General features: G+C 43.5%; 1 pseudogene; it reads left to right on the top strand.

Annotated features, from left to right (window-relative positions):
* LOC147465863 (uncharacterized) overlaps nt 1-14,205 on the top strand; it is a 39,923-nt pseudogene extending 25,718 nt beyond the window's left edge.
* The last annotated feature ends 1,188 nt before the right edge of the window (nt 14,206-15,393 follow it).

The raw sequence follows: 15,393 nt of genomic DNA, 5'->3' as shown, positions 1-15,393 counted from the left end.
AACGGAGTCAAAGTTGGTATGGAGACCAAAAAAGGTTGTGCCAGAGAACACAAAGGTGGAAAACAGAGTCTTCAATACCAGACAACAGAGTGATTCCAGACAATCAAGGACAGTGAAACAGATCTGGATTCCAAAGAAGTTCATGACGGCACAAAGCTATAGCAAGCAAATTTGGATCCCAAAGATTTGTAAACAGGAACTCCCTTCAGTACAATCAACGGAAACTCCTAGGTATTTCAAGGCGAGGAAATCAACACAAAGAACAAAGCAGGTTTGGGTCGCAAAGAGTTTGTGGCAAGCACAAGCAAAGCGGAAGCAGATTTGGATTGTGAAAAAGAACAACAAGGTAAAGAAGAATCCATCTACTGATTCTACTACCGAAGTAAACCAACCAAAAAACCCGACCACCAATCCTTCAATCAAACAAAGAGCAGCTTTATTGGAAAGACTGTTGTATCATCGCTCTACAATTGCATTGGGAACTTATGACCAAAACAACTACAATGCTTCGCCCACAGACACTTCATAGTCGTCCGGGAGGACTCAGACTAGGAGGGGGGGAGGTATACAGGTATACAGGAGTTACAAAGCAGCTACAAGCGCCAAAAACAAAGAAAAACAAAAATTATATTACAAGGGCAGTGTCTTACATGATTTTGCAATTTTTATGTTTGATTGCGGATATTGATAATATTTATGCCCTTATATACCTTGTTTTGCAACAAGAAGAGATCAAATGATGAATTTGGGTCTCTAGACGTGTAAATATCACTAAATAAGAGTGTTTTTGGAGCTAAAAAGTGGTAATCCAAGTCCAGAAATCACAAATAAGTGTATATTCATATACACAGGGTTACCAGCTATTTATTGTGTATGTTTGGAATTTTTTGGCTTCAATTTGCTATTTTCCTTTATTTTTTATGATTTTCTTAATAAAAGTAAAAGAAAAATAAAAAAGCAGGTGAAATGAGATCGGAAAAAAGAAAAGAATAGACGGTGATGGTCCTAATGACAAGGGCAACCCATGGTAAAAATTGGGTACAATTCTGAAAAAGTTGCGGAAAGCCCGAAATGACAGAATTTTGGCAAAGTGGACAGATTTCTCAGAAACAGGTCAAACGGAGTCCAAATTGAGAAATTTCAAATCCTAAAGTGCATTTCACGACGAGATAGGAGCACATGTCAAATTTGGTAACAAGTGATCCGGGAAGTCCGAAGTTAAGTATTTTTCACATCACTTTCAAGCTCATTTCCACTATTACCTTCTTGGAGAGAGCAAAGAGCACACAGGAGCATCCGACCTTCTACCGCCTTCTACGACTGCTACGAGAGCTCAGAGGACACCAGACATGAGAGGTAGACTCGTTGCCATAAGCTTTTGATGCTTATCGTTAACTTTTGTCGCGAAAACTGACCAAAACCAAGAAACAAGAGCAGACGGGGAATGGGGAGGAATGCTAGGTAGGGGCACAACCGCCTAATCAAACCTTGCAAGAACTTAGAGGTGGGTTACCCTAACATAGAAGATGGGTTTCTAACACTCAAAGCTCGAGAAAGAACGACTTGAAAAACCCTAGGTCAACAGAGCCTGCAAGAGGCAAACAGAAAAAAAGTTGTCGAAACGACACAAATCACCAAAAGTAGGTCGGAACAACCGATTCGGCGGCGGACACACAAAGCGTCATTTTGGCATAACGGCTAAAATTGACGACCAAATGACATGAAACTTCACAAGCAGCTTCAAATATACATGGATGACTTATGTTGCAAGCAAAACCCAAAAGAAAGTTGATTCACTTACCAATGGTGAAAAAGACGCTTTCGGGCAACCAAATGGAGAAAGATGGAGAACGGGGAGCCAAAGTCAAGTTCAACCAAATAGGTGGCTTCACAACATATCCAATGAGCTGGAAATGCAACTCTCGAGAAGAAAAGTTGAAGAAATTCAACTCCAAGGCAAAAAGACGACTTCGGAGACTGAAATGCCTATCAGGGGGCTTTTTAGCTAAACTGATGACTTTTTAAGTTGAAAACTAGTTAGCAGGGCTTAGGGCACTAGCACAAAGCATTCTTTGCACAAAAAGACCAACATTTCAAGAAAAGACATCATACGCGTATGATATCTCACAGCATGATTTTCACATCCATTTCAACATTTGAGTGCATAGCCTCATTCCACATGTTAATCACATCCTATGAACCAAGTATCATGAGAATTGGAGTTAGAAAACCCAAGGAAAACCAAAAAGACGCAAAGTAGGCCATAAAATTGATTTTTGGTCCTAATTTTGTCAAAATAACTCCAAACTCATTGAAACTTTGTAGGATTGTTGATTAACACATCTACAAGCTATCTGGAACCAAAAAGCACCATTTTGACACAAAAGACATCATACGCGTATGATGTCTATTTGCACTTACAGAGCCAAAATTGCTCATTTGTCATCATACATCCATTATATATATCTAATACATGCTACATATGAAGTTTGGAACCATTTGGTCAAGTGGATCACCCCATTAGCCCAATTGAGGGAAAATCCTTCATCCAAAGCCTATTTTTGGCCCAAATCCAACATACTCAAGTCCAAACCAAGATTTGAGTAGAGACAGTCCTTCACTAGTACATGGGGAGTCCACAGAACCAATCCCATGAAAAATTGATGAAAAAGACATCATACGCGTATGATGTCTCCAGAGCCATTTTTAGCCCAAAATCTATCCAAAATTCATAAATCCACTGAATAAGCCTATCTAAAGCCAAATCCAAGCTTATAGAGAAATTTGGTCCAAAAATACACTAAAAGACATCATACGCGTATGATGTCTCACTATGTGATTTTGGCACCTCAGGGCTTCAACCACCAAACAGAAGTGATCTACATGCCATTTGAAGTGAACCACCAAGTTTTATCCAATTTGGATCATAAAATCCATTCCCTTTCAAAATTTTGCCAAGAGCCTGAACTGGACTAAACTGGCCAAAACTTGACCAAATGGGATCCAAACTCAAATCCAAGCATATGATACTCATGTATACACTATCAGCTACAAGCACAACCAATATGAAGTCATTTTGACACAAAAGACATCATACGCGTATGATGTCTCCAGCATGATTTTGAGCCCAGTTTGCATATTTTTTCACCTACCTGCATCCTTAGGCCCTGAATAGCTCATGTTTCAATTTTCAAGTCATTTGAATAGTTAAAAGCTTCATTTCGGCTTTCAGTACTAAAAAGACGCTAACTTCTGAAATTGGAGTTACAGGATCCATGGATTCCGCCAAGTATCGGCAACAAAGAGAAAAAGACCGACAATCAAAGATGCTCTTGCAGAAGCAGAACCCTTTGACATTCCAGCAGAAACCCTCAAGCCAACCAAAACTTGGGTGGAGGAAGCAGTACTGGAACAAGAGGGAATAAAGATCTACCAGGGGACTTTCAGAGATCCTCAAGGGCAAGCGGTGGATATACCGATGATCCCACAAGAATTGGTGGATTATAGCAGGTCAGAGAACATCAGCAGGTACCTGGAAAGGGCAGACTTGCACAGTTTCTTCACCTCGAGACCATCAGGTGTGATACAAGAAGAGTGTACGAGTTGGCAACATCCATTCAGAAGGATGGGAAAGCCACATTGACAGCCATGGATGGAGAGAAAGTAGAAGTACAGATCACTCCACAGCTCATTGCAGATGCATTGAAGCTGCACAACAAAGGGAGCTCTGTCAGGAAAGAAGGGAGGCTATAGAGGTTTATGGTCCAAGAAACAGAATGCAACTATGGAGATATGGCAGACCAAAGAGCGGCAACCCTTTGCCGACTGTACAACCAATTTCTCCATATTTGCAGTAAAAGACCGCAAAAGTATACGACACCACCCCATGCCATTGCAACTACCATCACATGGGCATTGAAGAGCAATATGCCAAAAGAGGTGAATTACGCTCAACACATCCACGAGCAAGTAATTGCCATGCACAACGAGAAGCCAAAGTACATAGGAGGAGCTGAAGTTCTGACAAGAATAGCTTATGAAGCTATTGGAGCCAGAGATCAATGGCCAAAGGTTCCCTCCCAGAATGAGTGGCTTAGAGAAGCCGATGAGGAGGAAGAACAGCATGAAGTATCCAAGAGGGCGTCCACAAGAGCACGCAGGAAACTAGAAATAGTTTCAGAACCTGAAGAGGATGTGGATGAGCCGCTTATGAAGAAAGCAAAGAAGAAGGTTGCTCCCAAGCAAACCAAAAGTCAGAAAGCGGCAAGAATGGAAAGACTAGTGGAGCAGTTTAGAGCGGAAAGAGCTCTAAAGGGGGACTTTGAAGAAAAGTGGGTGCCAGACCCCACTAAAGTCGGAACTAGCTCAGCCAGGCCACATGTTGATCAATATGATCAATATATTAGAGCTTATGAGGAGTCAGAGGCTATACTGGAGCAGCAACCTGTCGAGCCATACACTGAAGAGGAAGTACAGCTTTTAAAAGCTGAGCTGAAAAAGGACGACAAGGGGAAGAAGAAAGTAGATGAGTCTACTGAACCTCAAGAGAAAGACGGGCAAGCAAACAAAGGGAAAGCCAAGATGACTGAGGACAATCAGCCCTCCTTTACTGATGTACCCAGCCCGAAGAAGACGGAAATCATTGTGGAAGAGACCACAGTAGAGATGGACACGATGGTATGGAAAAGCCGGAGGCCGGGACCAAGGAAAAGGAGATAGATCCATTCAGCAAAAGAAAAATGATTATGAGGATCTGGTAGCGATAGGGTACACTGAAGAAGAGGCCCTTGAGGCAGTTTATGGGATCACCCTACAAAACAAGATGATCGGAGAGGGACAGAGGAAATACAAAGAGTACAAAAGAAAGTGATGAAAAACTGGACGAGCAGAACGTACTAGAAGAGCCGAAGCCAGTGGAGGTGGTGGCAAAAAAGCTTTAGAGTTGACAGATGAAGATGAAAAAGACATGCACATGGTGCATGAACTGCTCAGCAAGATCAAAGAAAGATCCAAGGCAAAGGAAGTAGAGATTGAGACAGCCAAACAAAGGGAAGCCGAGTTGCAGAGGAAATTAGAGATGCTATGACTGAATCTGAAAGTCATAAAGCATCACTCTACGACGGAAAACGAGAGAGACGGCTTGATACTCCAGCTAGCCGAGGCTTCAAGAGAAGTAACAAGTGCACAGGAAGCAAGGGAGCGGATGGAAGATGACTTGGAGGCGGCTAAAGATGAGCTCATTGAGCTAAGGGAAAGAGTCGAGCTCCAAGAAAGAACAATCACTAGACTCAGGACTACCCCTAGAGCTAGCAGAGCAGGAACCGAACAAGAGGGAGCTCTTGTACCAGCTCTGGAAGACCAGGTCCGAAGCTTACAAAGAGAGCTAAGATTAGAGCAAGTGCAAAGGTTGCACATTGCGGAGGGATCATTGGCAGCAGAGGAGAGGCTCACTTTAGAAAATCAAACACTAAGACAGAGAATGAGACCCTCCGCAAACAGCTCCAAGATCTACAAGAGCAACAAAGAAGAGAGACAGAGACACCACAAGAAGAATCAGGTGGAGCAGCCATAGAGCTACCAGAAACTGGAGAGGCAACCACAATTGAAGATCCAGCCCCAGTTCAAGAGGTGGCCTCAACTTCAGGAATCTCTGAAGAAGAAGAACAAAGGCTCCATGACCAAATAGAAAAGTCAACAGAGGAGAGTGCCAAGGCGGAAATGGAATGGGAGAGGAGACTCCTCATCTCCATTAGACTTCAGGGATTAGACACAAAAGTGCTCCATGAAGAGTGGATGCAACCCAGCCTGCCTTTCCCTTTGATGAAGTTTGAAGTGATAAAAACGAAAAAGAGAATAGAGGAGGAGCAGTATGTCGCTCTTTACGAAGGCGACATCACAAAAGAGGAACAATCAAAGAAGATTGTAGATTCGCAACCTAGATGGAGGAAAGGTTGGCTGAACAAATACCCAGCCTACCTCATCTACTTGGTAGAGGCACCAAAGGAGATTCGGGAGGATGCAACCTTCTGCCCGGTGCCAAGAGTCAGAAGCTGGAAAGAGCATGGCAGGATTGCAGAAAAGAAGCCAAATTGGCTTAATTACCCAAGGATGCCAGGACCAAAGGCAGGAGAGAGAATAGGTAAAGCCTACATGGTGAAAACCCTAACGGGCACCATCAAGCTCTTTACTGGCTCTCCTGACCTTTCGTGTCAGATGCTCAAGAAAATTTGCAGGACTCTCTTAGCTTGCATTGAAGTGTTCGCGCCAGATAAAGCCACGACCTCGAGTCTACTATCGACGGCCGACACAGTGACTGATATGATGTATGATCTTTCATTGCAGCCTTCTCCAAAAGTGTTGCACCTCCTATACCAAAGGATTATGTTTTTGCCTAGCTTCCACATGCAAACATTCGAAGAAGCTTTCTACACCGGCTTTTTCACCCACGAAAGCAAAATATTCGGCCCAACCTTGACCATCGGCAACCTACGATACGAATCACATTTGCAGATGCTCAAGACGACAGGACTTTATTGACCAAGCATAAAGGTCATGTCAGGGACGACATGAACGCGGAGGGGGGGAGTGTTGAGCCAGCAGAGGATCACACCCACATTTTTGCTCACACTCATCATTTTTGTAACCATTGATTGTAATAAATGTCTTTCCGACATTGATTTTGATTTGAGCCATTCATTAAGTAACGGGACCCAATTGAGTTTCCAGCTTGTAATCCCGAAGTAATTTCACTTGCTGATGTAATTAGTTAGAGATGTTCTCACCTCCAAGGCTGAGGTATATAAGCCAAAGTTTTTGTAACCTAAGGAGATTCAGATTATTAATCAAAGTGAGTTTTTGAGCGCCGTGACTGTGTCTGAGAGAGAGTGAGTGAGAGAGAGAGAGTCTTATCTACTTGCTACGCGAGCTACGGAGCCGCCATTGGAGAAGCGACACCGCCATTGTGTTAGCAACGGCGAGAGCTACGCACAGATACCAAGAGTGCGCGCTATCGGCTTCTATGTGTGGTAAGTTCCTACGAGCTTCGGTGTGAGTTTTCTTCCAACTCGTGTGTCGGAATAGAGCGTGCAGCATATCTATAGAACCACAACGAGTAGAGCTACACATTAGTACCATCGGGGTCAAGTTTCGGTCACCTGTATTTTTTGGCCTGTCTTCATACGCGTTTACCGCACAGAGTGGTTATAGGTTGATTTTGCAGTTCAAGTCTTAAGGGTGTTGTTCTTACCTAGTGTATAGACTTCCCCTTGAGTTTGAGATCGATTCAATGATTCTAGATCCTGTTTCGTATAGCATTCGTTCGTTGTACGGATTTCAGTCACTTGCGTATTTTAGAACTTAGATTTGATTTCCTTAGTAGTGATTGTCACTAGAAGGTCGAGTAGGTGATTTGACACCCACCTAGTTGTTTCCATGCGCCTACGGGTCAAGCTTCGTCCTCGTCTGACAAATTCTATTGTTGGTTGAGTTCTCTCTATTTAGCTTCCGCTAGCGGCGTAACCGCCTTAACACATGGGTTCATACTCAATGGCTTGTGAGCTAGTGGATCTCGTGTCAGTAGACACCCTCATGCCTACTATCATCAAGTTGTCCTCTAATTGGATTGCATGGCAGTGACATCTTCCCAGGTTGTGATACCTCTAATCACTAGTCCATTATAGATTCCTTCATTCCTCAACCCTCGAATGAATCGATCAAGTAGTTGGTTATTGTTGAAGCGCTCATTTACAGGGCAGCGAGAGTTTAAGTGCTTTAGACGACTAATGAAGTCCCTTACTGACTCTCCTTCCTTACGTTCGGCCTTTTGTAGCTGAGATGCTACACCCCAAAGCACACCTTCTCGTATGTACTCCTTTAGAAACAACCTTCGAAGGGTAGGGTAGATTGTTTTCTCGTCCACCCTTAGGGTTCTATACCAATGTCCAGCCTTCCCACTTAATGTCAAGCTTAAGGCATTGCACTTATGTAGTTCGTTGCGTTCCCCTAAGGAATCACATACTTGTTCAAACACTTCAATGTGTTTTCTAGCATCTTCGTCCCCATTGAATTTTTGCGTGAGTTTGGCAATTTGTACTGCCTTACTTCTAGGCTCTCTATCAGATGCATGACGCATATTTTCCACGATAGATCGACCTATGGTTTGAGCAAACGCTGCCAAGTCACCTATGTGAGGAGGCAGGGCCGGTGGAGGTACTCTTGGAATCATATGTGGGAGAGGGACGAGTACCGGTCTTGGCATATGTGTGGATGATGCAGGATATGGAACATAACCGGGCATAGGTCCACTCAGATAAGGGCTAGGGAGCGGCACTCGAGGAGCATAAACAAGTGGTACAATTGGAGGTGTGGGGGCCATGTGTGCATAAGGGGCTAGAGGCACATACGGTCGAGGCCCCATATTAGGTACTACGACACTAGGTAGTGGCACTGCGCTAACTGTAGATGTCATCGGTACATTCTCTGTCAGGCCTATCCCTGGAGTGAGCACTGTGTTTTCCTTAATAGAGGGTTGAGCCAAGTTAGGGAAGCTAAAGTTGTCGCTCGGAGGCTCAAATTGCATAGAGACCCCAGGTGAAATGACGTAAGATGGGTCCATGGGACTCATTAGAGGAGTCTCCATTTGTGATAGAGTAGGCTGTTGAGCCTTGCTCATATCCAGAAATCTCATGGGGCCAGTTGAGAGTATATTTACCCCTCGGTTTTGCCTTTCTGATTGAATAATGCCATGGATAACATTACAAATCATTTTCTGTTGATTTTCGATGCTCGTGGCACTAGAGGTGGATTGTACAATCTCTATCCATCCTACATGGTAGGCGTGGCCAGAGTGTAGATCCGTCAACACCTCAGTGTGGAGGTCGTATGTCCAATGATCATTAATGAACAATCCTTCTAGAGTCGACGTGTTAACGGTTTCTTGTGAGGTAGAAGCAATGTTGCTCCCCGTGGTTTTACTTGTCACCAACGGTACTCTAGAGGGAACTTCTGAAGGAGGCAGCTCAACAGGGCCTTCTTGGTAAGAAGTTGGCAGGATATCCACATGGACACTCTGTGGGGGTGTGGGGTCCACGTGCGATGTGAAAGGAGAGTCCACTTCCCCACCCCCTTCGTGTGCTTCATTTGCATCAGGTTCCGAGCGAGTAGCTCTACCTAATGTTTCCATGAAACGGCTAAACATACTAGTACTAGGCTGTGGAGCTTCGGGAGGTGCATGGCCTTCTCTCTCAGTGTTTTGGGTAGGGTATGCTTCCATGATTTCTGAGTCGGAGGAGGAATCCCTAGCGGCTATTTTAGGGTCTTGGGTGGTGCTACCTTGTGTCCCCGCTGAGGGTCTAGAGCCTATCGTGGATGGGTAATGGGTGTCCGTATGAACAGAGGCACCCTCAATATTATCGTGTTCTAGCACCCGCCCAGAGCGTAAGTGCATGTGCTTTTGATACCCTCAGGTGTCAAAAAGCTGCTCTAGGAGGCCTTGTGACTAGTTTTTTGCGTGTTTTTTGTTTGTTTTTTTGCTAGATTTTTTAGAGCGTGTCGTGGAATGGTCCGTGTGATAGCTCAAAACGAGCGTGTCGCTAGGAGGGACGCGCTGTGCTTTACAGCCCACCGTTTGGTTCTATTTTGCTCCAGAAAAGCCCGAAAAAGTCTTTTTCTAGCTGGGGAACTAGGCTCCAAATAGCAAGTCTAAGGGTGCAAGTGGGAAGAGAAGGGAGGAGAGTGGAGGACTTGCCCCACATGCTCTCATTCCCTCTTGAGGGGGTAGGGTATATATATAAGAGTAAGTCTAGTATATATCAGAGGACTGAGGACTGAGGCCTGGGCCTGGGCTTGGGCTTGGGCTTGGGGAAATGATCCCGATCCCGATCAAAATTTTAGTGATCCCCCCAGTCACTCACGCTTAAATATTTTCGATTTTTTTCCGTCCGTTTTTATAACCTCCCCCTCACTCACGTTTTTATTTTTCAACTGTCTCACCTACCTACTGACTCACCTACCTACTAACCTGTTAATCAGTGGTTCACCTAATTACTAACCTACTTAATTAACTAACTGTGCGCCTAACTGTGCACAAACCAGAAAACACAGAAAATGCAGAAAATTGAAACTTGACAGAACTGTGCAGTGCAAACCAGAAAATGCAGAAAACGCAGAAACGCAAGAAATGCTAACTGTGTAAGCTGAAATCTGAGCTTAATAGAACTAGCAAAACAGAGCTTAACAGAACACAGAAAACTTGAATACAGTCAACAACATTGTGTATTTCTCTACTGTTTTTGCATAACAACAATAATCAAACTTAAGCCGCGCCTTTCCTACATAAAAAATAGCTTCAATACAATTTACAGGTCGCCATTGGAGCTTCACGCGCAGCAGCTCCCGGGCAGCGGCACCAAAAATGTCAAGGCTGGGGACTTGCTACGCGCCGTGTGCGAGCCACAAAGGCTCCTAGCACACAGTCATACAACAGACAAGCTCACAAGGAAGAATGGTGTGTCACTCACCTTCTTGCGTAGTTGCGAATGAAGGATTCCCGCGCCGCGAAGAAGAGGGAGACGCCGCTACGCCACGCTCAACCGCCTCGCCGCCGTCGTGCCGCCGCAACGCTCGATCACACACACACTCTCACACTCTCACACTCTCTCTTTCTCACACGTACACACACACACACACACACACACACAAGGAGATGGTGAAGGAGAAGGTGGAGATGGAGCAAGAGCAGCTTCTATTGCACTGTGAGAGAATGAGTAAAAATTAGGTTTAGTGGCTTTTATATGAGCTCACCCCATTCACACTTGGGCGCCCATACTTAGCCAACTAACTCCTTGAATATTCCAGTTAGAGTGCGCCTGTCATCGGCGATCACCCTTACCCTGTTCCTATTGGTCTGACAAGCCCGGTACCTGACTCTAAACAATACAACGTTTATAGATCATAGGGTATCCGTGTGCCGTAAGGGTTAACAGTTCATTTTGAGAATCTTTAACAAAAATCATGTACACGGAAATAGAGCTCTTTATTGATTTGTTGAAAGTTGGTGTATGTACAATGGGGATGGTGTTACCCATCTCCTTAGCATCTATATACATGTCTTGTTCCCTGAACTTAAAGGAGATTCTCCTTTCAGGAAATTTAACGTAGATCAAAGGTCCCAATGGTAGAAGTACTTACCGTTAGTGGAGTATGCTTACAATAACACTGTACATACTTCCACGGGAAAAGAACCTTTCGAGGTAATTGCGGGAAGATCCAAAAGTCCCTTGCTACTTAAGATACACAGGAAGATCTTCGCTGTTGCAAATGAGTATAGCCAAGGCCTACAAGAATCTTTCCAAAATATGAAGGATGATATCTCTATCTCATAGCAAAGGCAAAAGGATGCTGCTAATAAGCACATAAATGCTCAAGCCTTTAAACAAAATGATTAGGTCTTGCTTAAATTTCCCAAGGCTCAATTAAGGCACACAATGGGCAAGGATCCTACAGGACACCAAAAGTACTATGCTAAGTTAGCAAAAAGGTATTATGGTCCCTTCGAGATTCTTAGACCACCTCAAGAACCAACTATTGAAGACCCACCGGAGATCGAGGACCAAGAAGAGGTGCTGCAACCTGAGTCCATTCTCCGACATGAAGACAAGGTATTGAGAGGCGGTAAGATTATCCGACGATATCTTATAAGTTTAACAACTATCCTTTTGAAGATGCTAGATGGATGCAAGGCATACAATTAACGGATAACCAAAACCTTGGCAATGCTTACGATGCTTCCCTAGAATAAGCAAATGTAAAAATGTTTAAATGAACAAAGTTTTTGTCTTATAAGTCTCTCTCTTTCTTTATTGTGCACAAATGTTAAGAAGCATGCATGCTTAGGATCATGTTTGCGGAGACGATGTCTCCCCAACACCAAGTAGAGTTTGTTATGCTACTATGGAAGATTGATAGGACTAACACACAGAAATTCTTGCGGCAGCTTACGCTATCTAGCACCAAATGAATTAGTAATCCATTCTGGAACGGTGTCGTAGGGTAAAATAGGGATCATCTACCTGCTAGAAAAAGGACTAATGACTAGGCTTTATTGTCCAAGAGAGAGGCAATGTAATAATAACTAATATCTAATGCTCCTAAATGATTTTCTCATGTTAAATTGATCGTTTAATATGGGAAGTAATAGGGGAGAAAAAGCTAGAATATTGGTGAGGCTGGGAGAGCGGTCTCAGTAGGGATCCAAAGGAGGGAAAATAGGGATCCAAAGAGGGACCATCTGCAAAGGACAAATGTGCATGAATGGTGCTTCAAAGACCTTAGGGTTTAGCCCATTAAGACTTCCAAAAGCTTAGGTTCCAAAATTAAATGAAATGCTCAATGGCCTTAGGGAGATTTGGATGCTTGTGGGAAGACTCAAAAGTCTTCCCACATCCCTATCAAGGAGGGGGCGAGCCATTTTTGTAGGGGATGAGAGAGAAACACGCACACACTCTTCCAAGCTCCCTTTACACAAAGGGCATGGTGGACACATGTCAGATTCCTAGCCAAGTTTCCCCCAAGGAGCATTCAAATCCTATTCGATGGCCATAGAGGTGGACCAATGAGAATTAGGCTAGAGTAAATTTATTTTAATTCTTTAAAAACACTTGATAAAAGAACCAATAGAAATTAATCTCTCTAGAAGACTATTGGACATTCTACCAAGGGGTCCAATGAGCATTCAACAGCCCAATGGCTTGCGTGATTCCTATTGACCAGAAGACTAAGAGGTCCAATGAGAGTTTAATTTGAATACTTTAAATACCTAAAGCTCTCACAAAAGGAGAAAGGGGGACACATGTCACAAGGCTAGCAATTATGCTTCTAATTTCCTATTGGCTAAGCTTGGCATGAGCCAATGAGAGGCCAACAAGAGGAAATAGCAAGAGGGGTCGACCAAGAGAGAGGTTGGGGCTGATTTTTGCAAGGCAGTATCACACACACACTCACACAAACTCTTGTGTGAAGTAAATAAGACTATCTCCCTCTCAAGCTTTAATGGAATGCTCATCATCTACTCCAAGCTTGTGATGAGAAGGGAGGCCTACACCAACAACTCTTGGCTTTGTGATGCAAATCCAGCCAAGAGCCAAGCTCCAATGCATGCTCATCTCCTCTACCATGCTAATTACTAAGCTATGCTAAGATATTAAGAGTGATTATGTAAGGATACATACTTCTTTCTCGTAAGAATACTTCATCTTCCTCTTGATCTACTCTCATACCCCGCTAGCCCTCACCATCTCCGAAGGTGTGTGAGGTCTTGGGTCTGAGATTGTGAGGGAATTGCTATCGTGTTTTCAAGTGTAAACTTGGTGCTTGAAGATTCCATCTTCATTGTACTAGCAAGTTATTGAAGGAACACAAAGTGTTGTATTGTAAAATATCTCCCTTGATGGGGAAAACCTATAATACAAAGCCTTTTGGAGGCGGGACCGTAAATCCGGTCCTCAATTATTGTCAATAGCTTAATTTCTCTCTCTTTTTGAAGTATTGTTCATGCCTATCTAACTAGGTGTTATGCTCTCTCTCCATCCAAGCACTCTTGCTATGCTCATTAGGAATCTATTCTTAATGAAATGCTCACTATGTCTATGGTATTTCCCACTACACACAAGTTACTAGACCATTAAATGTTACAGAACACATCGAGTAGCTCCATTGATAGGCCAGGCCACACAGTTCTCAAATGATACTGAAACTCTCATAGATTACTTGGCAAAGGGATATGATTTTGCAGTTATTGCTGAAGAGGGAAATGCATAGGGAGTTGACTACTATATTCTTAAGTGCATACAGGCAAAGTTTGTGCTTCACGAATCCTCCGTGGATGATTATGGTGAGGCATATGATGCTCACAATATGGTCATTTTAAGGCACTATTTTTAGCAAGTCCATGGATGTGGGCACTATATCCATTTTGTACAGTATGAGTGGCCGAAGGTGGCCATACACTGTGCCCATCTTGTCCTTGCTGTGAAGCTAAGGCTAGAGAGGATTGTCAACAAGAAGAAAGGGAGCACCCCTCGTTGGCGATTGGGTTTGGATGAGCACGAGAGCATCATGGAGATAGTTTGCAGTAGAGCAGGAGTTGTAGACCTTGCAGATGATATTGGAGTTGCTTCTGTAGATGATAGTTGTGATGATGAGTGTTAGCGATGACCCCTACATTTGTGTTATTTACCATTCCACCTTTTGGCCCTTTCGATCATTTTTATTTTTGTATACTCTCCTTCATTGATATTCTATATTATAGTGCTGTACTTTCCCTTATTCATTTGATCTTCATTTTTTATATTACCATTCATAAGTTGTTATTTTGGTTTACATTGATCTAATTTTATTAAACATTCACAGTCTTACATTATTGCCATCTTGACTCTCATTAGCGGGATGAATTCCAATTTATTGTAAGACTCCCTACACAATTGAGACAGATTGTGATCCGAGGTCTGGGTGCTTTTCTCACCCCTGCAAAGTTTCATGGCCATCCACTCCTGTCTCGTCGGTTTAGGGTGGCTCAATCGCTAATTTTTTCGTTTTGGCTTCGCTAGGACCGTCGAGACAGATTGGGATGGCCATAAAACTTTGTAGGGATAGGGATTGAAGTGCTTTCTCCATACCTATAAAGTTTCATGCTCATCGCAATCCGTCTCATCGGTCTACGGGCACAATAGCCAATTTTTTCGTTGTCTCTTTGGTCTAGGGTGACACAATCGCCAGTTTTTTAACCATTGGGTGCTTAGTAAAGCCAAAACCAAAAAAATTGGCGATTGTGCCATATACCAAAGAGACAACATCCGATGGCCATGAAACTTTGCAAGGGTGGGGAAAGCACATATATACCCACCCCTCCAAATTTTCATGGCCATTGCAATCTGTCTCGTCGGTCTAGGGTGGCAAAATCGCCAATTTTTTCGTTTTGGCTTCGCTGAGGACCCTTTGGTTAAAAACTAGTTATTGTGCCACCGTAGACCATCGAGATGGATTGCAATGGAATAAAACTTTGGATGGGTGGGGATATATGTGCTTTCCACTCTGTTGCAAACTTTCATGGCCATCGTCTCCTGTCTCTTTGGTCTAGGGTGGCACAATCGCCAATTTTTTTGTTTTGGCTTCGCTAAGGACCCAATGATCAAAAACTGACGAGGATTTGATTGCTTTCCCCACCCCTAAAAAGTTTCATGGACATTTTCTCTTGTCTCATTAGTCTAGGGTGGCACAATCACCAATTTTTTCATTTTGGCTTTGTTAAGGGCCGATTGGTAAAAGACTAGCGATTGAACCACCCTATACCGTCGAGACGGATTTCGAAGTCCATGAAACTTTGTAGGGGCAGGGATT

The sequence above is a fragment of the Adiantum capillus-veneris genome, chromosome 1 (assembly GCF_014529385.1).
Source record: "Adiantum capillus-veneris isolate H3 chromosome 1, ASM1452938v2, whole genome shotgun sequence".
Taxonomy (NCBI): domain Eukaryota; kingdom Viridiplantae; phylum Streptophyta; class Polypodiopsida; order Polypodiales; family Pteridaceae; genus Adiantum; species Adiantum capillus-veneris.
This window is presented reverse-complemented; position numbering and strand designations above follow the sequence as displayed.